This window comes from Lepidochelys kempii, chromosome 3 (genome assembly GCF_965140285.1).
Source record: "Lepidochelys kempii isolate rLepKem1 chromosome 3, rLepKem1.hap1, whole genome shotgun sequence".
Classification (NCBI taxonomy): Eukaryota; Metazoa; Chordata; order Testudines; family Cheloniidae; genus Lepidochelys; species Lepidochelys kempii.
Genome location: NC_136382.1, coordinates 93,065,132 through 93,074,393, shown reverse-complemented (window position 1 = coordinate 93,074,393; position 9,262 = coordinate 93,065,132). Strand labels below are relative to the sequence as shown.

At 39.7% G+C, this 9,262-nt stretch overlaps 1 long non-coding RNA gene across 1 annotated transcript; it reads left to right on the top strand.

Moving 5' to 3' along the window:
• Positions 1–260: 260 nt before the first annotated feature.
• Positions 261–8,265, top strand: LOC140908226 (uncharacterized). Its single transcript, XR_012157808.1, has 3 exons — positions 261–335; positions 6,953–7,081; positions 8,040–8,265. It is a non-coding gene; the product is annotated as an uncharacterized LOC140908226 (long non-coding RNA).
• Positions 8,266–9,262: the final 997 nt, after the last annotated feature.

Here is a 9,262-nt window from a genome sequence, read left to right as displayed (position 1 = left end):
CTGCACCCTCCTGACTTGAGCTTTTTCCAAAGCATGCAGTTTTGCAAGATGGAAAGTCTGGCAATAGTTAACTATTGCTATGTGAAATACAACTGGATAACTGATGGGAAATTCCCTGCCTGACAGACTGGAAAATTCCACACTTAGCTTGTTCATCAAAAAAATATTTAACTGCTGAGCAGAAGCTATGTAATACTAACAAATCAGGTATAAAAAAAAAAAGAAAGAAATCTGGGCTCAGTGGACATTTGAATGCCTCTCAACTTCTCCTGCAGACAGAAAGTTGGCCACTGGACATCTGCAGTTATCTGCTGGAGACCTCCTCAAGACCCTAGGTAAATATGAATCTGGGGGTAATTTGAGGTGCCCTACTAACCTGTTGCAGACATGTGCAAGTGCTGGAGACTAAATAATGTAGAAGCTTTGAGTGAACGCACTTTTGTTTGCATCAACTATTTATTGGCCTGAGGCCGTGTCCCCATGGATTTATTTCCTGGGATCACCTCACGAAGAGTAAAGTTACCAAGAGTATGGAGTTCAGGGAAACCCCAGGTAACAGGTGAAGCAACAGTGGAGGGGTGGGGGTAAGAAGGGAGGTTTGTGGATAGACACTGTTTGGACAACAAAGTGATTTAGGACAGGCCTGTTGATAAGTGAGCAAGACTGACCCAGTATGCTAAATAGCGAGCACTATGCAGTTGCCTACTTAGGCCCAGCCTAATGCTACATCTAATTCAAAACACTGGAAGGGAAAGCCCTTTTGCTTTGGACCTCAGAGCAATGGGAAATAGCTTTCTGGAAGTGGAACTCGACATCAGAAATACCACAAGCTAGCATGAACCACTTATGCACCTTACTTATGGTAACCAGAGCAGTGGTTCTCAAACTAGGGCCGCCACTTGTTCAGGGAAAGCCCCTGGCAGGCCAGGCTGGTTTGTTTACCTGCCGCGACCACAGGTTCCGCCGATCGCAGCATCCACTGTCCGCGGATCGCCACTCCAGGCCAATGGGGGCTGCGGGAAGCGGCACAGGCCGAGGGATGTGCTGGCTGCCCTTCCTGCAGCCCCCATTGGCCTGGGGCGGCGAACTGCAGCCAGCGGGAGCCGCAATCAGTGGAACCTGTGGTCGCAGCAAGTAAACAAACCGGCCTGGCCTGCCAGGGGCTCTCCCTGAACAAGCAGCGGCCCTAGTTTGAGAACCACTGAACTAGAGCTCCTCTGTGACCCTTTACAACCCTCAACAAATTCAGATAGAATGGGCGATTCCCCCTCAATACAATTTTGATTCACAACCTATAGCTTATATTGGCAATCAAATGCCTAGAATCTGCAACAGTAACAGCACATTCGTAGTTGACTGTGGGCGTTGATTGCCCAAACCCAGATTCTGGTTAGCCAGCTGGGGCTTACACTGTTATTTATATTACTATTGTATCATAAATAGCCCAAGGCCCCACTGAGGATTGTAGTCCCATAGTGCTAGACATGACCCCTGCCATAAAGAGTATACACAGCAACGTACAGCAAGTGGATGCAGAAAACAGCAAAAGCGAAGTGAAAAGGGAGACCAAAGGTAATGAGGCACCAGCAATGAACTTTACTGTAGTAGCAACAAGCCACACAGGCATGAGAGTTATTTGAGTATTGTCAGGCTTCTTAGGCCAATGAAGACTAAGACCAAAGGTGGTCTTAGTCTCACAACTCTTCAGAAGCTTGCTCCAAGTAGCCCCCTAATGCACAGCTCCTTCTATGCTGCTGAGGGCTAGGTCTCACAATTTATTCTGTTTATAAGAGACAGAATTGACTAGATGACTTTTTTCTATGCCATAAACCAATTGCTCTGAGGTACAAACCACATAACAGAGGTTATTTTACCTCTATATTTGGCATGGGAGTGACTGCTACTGGAATACTATGTCCATTTCTGGTGCTCACAATTCAAGAAGGATATTGATACATTCGAGAGAGTTCATAGTTGAGCCACAAGAACGATTAAAGGACTAGAAAGCCTGCCTTATAGTGACAGACTGAATAGATTGAGCTCTTTGAGTCTAACAAAGAAGGTTAACGGGTGACTTGATTACAGTCTATAACTACGTGGGGAACAAATATTTAATAATGGGCTTTTCAATCTAATAGAGGATATTACCTGATCAGAGGGCTGGAAGTGAAGCTAGACAAACTGGAAATGAGGCTTACATGTACATTGGTCAAACTGGACAGTCTCTACGTAAAAGAATAAATGGACACAAATCAGATGTCAAGAATTATAACATTCATAAACCAGTCGGAGAACACTTCAATCTCTCTGGTCACGCGATTACAGACATGAAAGTTGCGATATTACAACAAAAAGCTTCAAATCCAGACTCCAGCGGGAGACTGCTGAATTGGAATTCATTTGCAAATTGGATACAATTAACTTAGGCTTGAATAGAGACTGGGAGTGGCTAAGTCATTATGCAAGGTAACCTATTTCCCCTTGTTTTTTCCTACCCCCCCCCGTCAGACGTTCTTGTTAAACCCTGGATTTGTGCTGGAAATGGCCCACCTTGATTATCATACACATTGTAAGGAGAGTGGTCACTTTAGATAAGCTATTACCAGCAGGAGAGTGGGGTGGGGGGAGGTATTTTTTCATGCTTTGTGTGTATAAAAAGATCTTCTATACTTTCCACAGTATGCATCCAATGAAGTGAGCTGTAGCTCACGAAAGCTCATGCTCAAATAAATTGGTTAGTCTCTAAGGTGCCACAAGTACTCCTTTTCTTTTTGCGAATACAGACTAACCCAGCTGTTACTCTGAAACATTTCTAATGAGGAAAGTAAATAACAGGTACAATTAACCAAGGGTCCTGGTGGATTCTCCATCACAGACAATTTGATGTTTTTCTAAAAGATCGGCTCTAGGAATTATTTCGGGGCGGTTCTATGGCCTGTGCTCTGCAGAGGGTGGTCCCTTCAGGGCTCATAATCTATGAGTCTAGTGAGAGACAGAGACGACCTTTGGTCTCATGGTCTCTCCAATACAGCAGAAGTGTGCCTCAGCAGCCCAACACCACACAGGTGCTTTTATGCTGCTAATAGCCAGGTCTGGCAACAAAAACAGAGAGGTAGAACTCATCAGATTGACTTTCTATATGCCACACACCAATTTCTGGGAGGCATAAACCACCTTCTTATATAGGCTTTGTTTTCCTTTCTGACAATCTCCTGCCATTTTTGATTATGGTCTACTTTGGAATGGCCTATTAAAGGTTCCATACTGCATACTGTCACCAATCTGTATGTGAACTTATGTCAAGAGAAGCATGAAAATCCTTTCAAACCAGATATTTATGCAAAACAGAGATGAGAACATTATAGTCATAGGAACTGTCAAACAGTGGGTTTCTTTTTAAGGGCTCTTATTTCAAGTATTTGTCAGTCGTGCTTTGTGAGCATTCCCCATTTCAATATGGATTTATCTTCGGCTGGAATATGATCAGAATTGACCTCACAAATGTTACTTAGCCATGTGAGCTGTATTCATACACAGTGTGCTGTATCAGCTTGTTTCTGTATGTGTGCCACAAGCTGGATGCAATATACAAGTCCTCTTTGCACTTGCATTTGTGGAGAATCTATATTCAAATATTTTACTTATTCATACTAATGGAATATACAAGTAACAAAATATACAAACATACATAGAAATGGGCACGCATGCTCGCACGCACACACACACGTTGTATATGCCACCCTCTCTGCCCAGGAACACTTCCACTTGGCATAGGGTCAATCTTCTGGTACTCTAGGCTCAGTGACAACCCCTAATAAGTTTAACACTGCCAGCCAGGGTGAATTGAGGAATTGTATCTGGGCCCCATACTAGTTCTTATCCCCTCTACCTGCCTTGGGCATTAGTTAATGGGCTTTAGTCTGCATGGTTATCCAGATCAGACAGCTAATCAGACTTAAGGTTACTCCTTGTATCTCTAAACTGCATCAATGTTATTCCCACAGTTTACCTGAAATTTATTCTATTTCTTCACTTTGACATTCAGAGCACTGGGCAGTAATTAAACTGTCAATTACCCATCTCAGAACTCTGTGATACTTTATTTTAATGAAATGGTCACATTCCCCTCAACCATGCAGTTTTAAATCAGCCTTAGACACTGGCCAATTCAGAATGCTGTTCCTACCCTTGTAGGGAGGGGGCGGGGTAGAGGTGAGAGGCATCCACCACACTTTGTGTGATCTACACTACAGGAAGGGCCCAGCTCATTTCCGAAGTCACCACCACTCTTTCAGGACTGGGTAGTGCCTCATCCCGTTTTGGCTTAATCTCTGCTTTGAGTCCCAGCCTGATCAACCCAGTGCTTAGAGCTACTGTCAATCCTGGAGTTATGAATTTGGCTTGATGACTTCCCTTATTATGTTAAGACATTAACAGGTCAGTGGCCGTTCATCTTTAGCAAGTGGTACGGCAGGAGGACTGAGCACCTGATGCCAATACTCAAGGCCCAGAAAAGGTATTGGAGGATATAGACAATGGAATGATGACCAAGGAATTTGGAATCCACTAAAAAAATGACTTAACTATATTAACAAACTCATGGTTTTAGGAAAGAGGTTCTGGCAGGCCCATTTAGAGATGTCAATAAAATGTCCACAAAAACAAATATTTTGGTGATTTCATTAATCTTGGTTCAAATGCTGCTTTCTTACAGCCAGCATAATATAAGACAGCAAGTACTTGATCCATATGGCAGAGTAATGGGAAAATTGCCACTCAGACTTAGAAAATGAGTCTATTTATTGCCAACCATTTTTCTAGTAGCAATCTGGCAATATCTGAAAATTTTATGGGGGCTTTATCTCATAGAAAAATGCTTGTTGAATCACAGAAGCTGTCAATACAGTTAATCTCTGATGAAACACTCTTTTCAAAGAGTTACATGGTTGTTTTCAATGATAATTTTGTTACTGCTCTATAGAATAATCCCAAATGTTTCAGTCATGCTACAGTACTTAGTATTTCCCAATATGATCTCATCCCTTTCTTCTGGTAAAATATGAGTGAAGGAGCAGCTTTCTCTCTATACACACACTGTTATGGTGGTGAACCGCTACTAATAAAATATGCAGGGTAAAAGCTACATGTAACATACCTTAACATGAACTAATCTTGTATCACAAAGCTATAAGGAGCTGTTTCTTTTAATAGCTCTACCATTTAAAATCTTCACCTTCGCACAGAATACTGCAGCACTTCTAACCTTTAATCTTTATGAATGCAACAACACTAATACTGCCAGTAAGCTAAACAAGCTGCTGCCAGTTTAGGAACAGAAATCAGAAAAGGACAAACACCTACAATGTTTGATCAAAGGGGTGGGAGATTGTATTTTCAGATTTTCCAACATTTAAAGACTGATATTGACCTATTTGGTCAGATCCCTTCTACCAATGCAGTTTTGTCCCTTGCAATGGATGAGCTATTGGCCCAGTCTAATTTCAAGCCATGTAAGTGATGGCACTTCCACCACATCCCTGGGGAAACTATTCAGCAGTTTAATAGAACTCACTGTTAGGAATATCTGTTTCCAGATATTCATGCTCAATTTTCTTTTCCTCTGTTTCAGCATATTAGTCGTAGTTAATCTCTTCTCTCTATTCTTTTAAGGTGTTAATACATAACAGGAATACAATTATGACTATGTAGAGAATATCTCTCACCCCCTCAGCCATACCATAAAAACAATTAGAAGTTCCTTCACACTGTATAATAATCAGTATAAACTATCACAATACTGGAGCTAATTGAGTTATTCATTGCGAGTAAGTTATGAGGAACTTAGCTCATTTTTTCTGTTCACATATTTGCAAATTCATCATGAATTCTGCAGCTCTATTGGTTATTCATAAGTATTTGTCAAGGTCAAATAAAATTCAGTTTATGAATTGTTCACAAACTCTTCAGATTGACCATTCAGTATTGGTTATTTAGCACTTGTAGTGTGTGATTGGTTGTCTGAGTCACATACTATTTCTGCTCCAAGTGAATGATAGACTTTATAATGAAGAATAGCAAACAGTGAACAGAGAATATGGAACAACATTCTTGTGGAACACATTTATAGATGAGTTATGGTTCAAGCTAAAAATTAATGAAAAAAATGATTGTTATCTGGATACTCATGACTGATCCAAAGACTGGTAGCCAAATGAATGTGTCAAACTTTGTTGATAAAAATATTCTCAAAATCACTTTTTATATCACTGGACCAGCTCTGTACAGAGCAGTGAAACCTCTTTAGAAATTTTCCATACCCTTAGTTATATTACACACACTGAAATACATGAGAGCTCTTCTAAATTAATAGATCAGAAAGGAACAATGGTACAAAGATAAACAATGCATCCAAAGGTATGAATCAAGATATAATGCAGAGTTCATGATTCCTAATAAAGAAATAGCTATGGCAAATAGATATAACTCTAATGCACTAACCTATGAAATCAGGTTATATGTTCGAAGGGACAATCAACAAAGGGTACAATTTTCAAAAGCACCTAAGTGAGTTAGGAGCCTAAGCCCCATTGATTTAATATTATTTGGGAGCCTAAATTACATTTGAAAATGGAACTTAAGTGCCTTTGAAAATTTTATCTGACATCTCAATTATTGTAAAATAAATTTAAAATTAGTTTCAGAAACCACACCTACCTCCAAGACCCTCTACCAGTTGAGATTTTACAAAGACCTGTTCAATTTTTTATGTTTTTTGTTTTCCTCTTTGCAATGTGAAAGACCCACACTAAGAGGAAATTAACTATGTAGAGGGAAACATGGAACTGATTCTACAATATAATGGAGAAAAATATTTTTCCTCTCAGCTCTTTCAGTTGTAGTAAACTTAAGTAAATACTTAGAAGTGCGATTTAACTTGCAGTGTTCCTTTAAGTTTCTATTTTACAGTACTGTACAGAAAGATGAAGCATCATGCTGAAGAAATGGAAGAGGAATGCAGTAATGTTCTTTGTAGTTCTTCGGCTGTATGCTTGCCATTGTCTGCATAGCAGTCATTTGTTCTGTAAGTCTCTCTCTTTTTCCTCTTTAATTTATTTATATACATTGTGTGCATCTGATTTGTGCCTTTTTCCTCCTGAAGTAACATACAGTAAACTGATGTGCCTACAGTACCTCTATTTGTTTGTTTCCTAAGGAATACAACTATTTTGAGAAAATTGAGAGTAAACTATTAGTTTTCTATAGCCATTAATATGCTGTTGATATAACTACCACCACAGTATATGTCGAATATAACAGTTGCCTTTTTCTTTAATTGCATCCCCAGACTGGGCTTAAACAGAAGAAATTCCTTCAAAGTAATGTTTATTTCATTAAACTAAATTTAAAAAAAAAAAAAAAAAGCACCCACTGTTTTGGAACAGTGACATCAAGGTCTAAAACTCCATGACTTCCACTCATACTGTGCATTAAATATTGTGTTTATTTTGTTTTTTCTCAGTTGAAAAAGTGCACTAATAACCTGCAGTTACTGAATGCACATCAGTTACTGGAGCCTGAACTGTGGAATAACCAGAGATTATTGTGTTCTTAACACAATGCATCTTTTCTGTGATTGAGAAAAACACACACACACACACACCACTCTCCTTTCCTTAATGCCCATTTGTAATTGTATCCCAGAGGTGTGTGCAAATGTGAAGTGATCAAAAATAAAATGGGGGTTTAATAAATCTCAGTAAGGAGCAGTACAGAAAGCAGCACTGTTTATTCAGAAAAAAATTGCTAGAAAATTGCTCATTTTCAACTCACAAAAAACTAGTTTTACTAATATATCCTTGACCCTCTGGATTATGAATGGTAATTAAGTTCCCTATCAGAAAGTCCTGCTGTACGTCATTTTTTTTCTGTTGACTGGCTTCATATTCCTGCCTGGCTCTATATCCTGGGAATTTTAGCTTACATTTTTATTGTGTGTCTACTCTTTTTACATCCCACTCAAAAGCTGCTCTTGCTCCTAGATGGACGGACATGATCTAAAGGAGCATCATTTCTAAATCAACAGTTCTCAAACTTCATTGCACTGAGATCCCCTTCTGACAACAAAAAGTACTACATGACCCCAGGGCCCTGTATTACTCTAGAAGAGTTAATATTTTAAATTTAAAAATGCATTAAAAGGATGTATCTACAAAAAACTATCCACTAAATATTTAAACTCACAATACAATTGCAAGACAATCTTTCTATCCCAGCAGTAAAATAAATAAAAAAAAATAAAATAAAATAAATATGTACCTAATGGGAGTGGTGAGCTTGTATTGATGAACACAAATCCTTGAAGTGGGGCTCTCTGTAACTGAGGTAAAGACTTGTCATCTTCATCAGTGATTGTATGTGTTTTTCAGGAAAGTCAGTGCTGAAAAGCTAGCTTCACACAGGCGGCATGAGTGGTCAGTGCTGCAGACGACAGCTCTGTATATACTTCTCACACACAAATCCAGAAGTTAGCAAGAAGTTGTTCAGAAAAATCTCAGCATCAATGTCACATCCATTAATGCATTTTTCACTGTAAGTTGCAGTTGCCAACTTTCATGCAGTAAATAAGCACCCTGACTGTCACAATAAGCCAAAAATCAAGCTAATCCCTTTCAAAACAAGGCCAAAATAAGCCAATCCCTAAGAACCCCAACACTCTATGTGATTAGTTCCCCACGGCGTGCAGTCTGGGACTGTGATGGGTCCGCTGTGCACCCCGACTCTCCCTCCGCCTTGTCCCTGCTTGCTCCCGCTTACCGGGAGCCAATAATAATAAAAAAAAACAAAACAAAAAAACGCAACAAGCTACAAGCCAAAAACTAGCCAACAAGCAACTCACAAGCCCCCAAAAAAGCCCAATTTCTGTGTTGTTTTAGCAGGTTTGGCATGTCTGCTCTAAGTGCCATAACAGCATTTGCAGTCGTTCTGCATTAAAGGGATTTCCAATCCACGCCACTGTTTTCCGATCCTCTTCAGGAAATGCTTCCAAAACTGCAGTTTAAGGCTTTCCAGGTGGCTGATGATAATGGCCTATAAGTCGTGCTTCGGGCAAGGCATTTTCATTCAAAAATAAAATCAGTTTTAAAAAAAAATGCTTCGAAATTGCCAATGTCCACACGAGCATACCACAAAGTTTCTTGATCCAACTTTAAATTTTGTCAGTGACAGAAAAGATAGAAGTGTCTTGCCCTTGAAAGTATTTAAA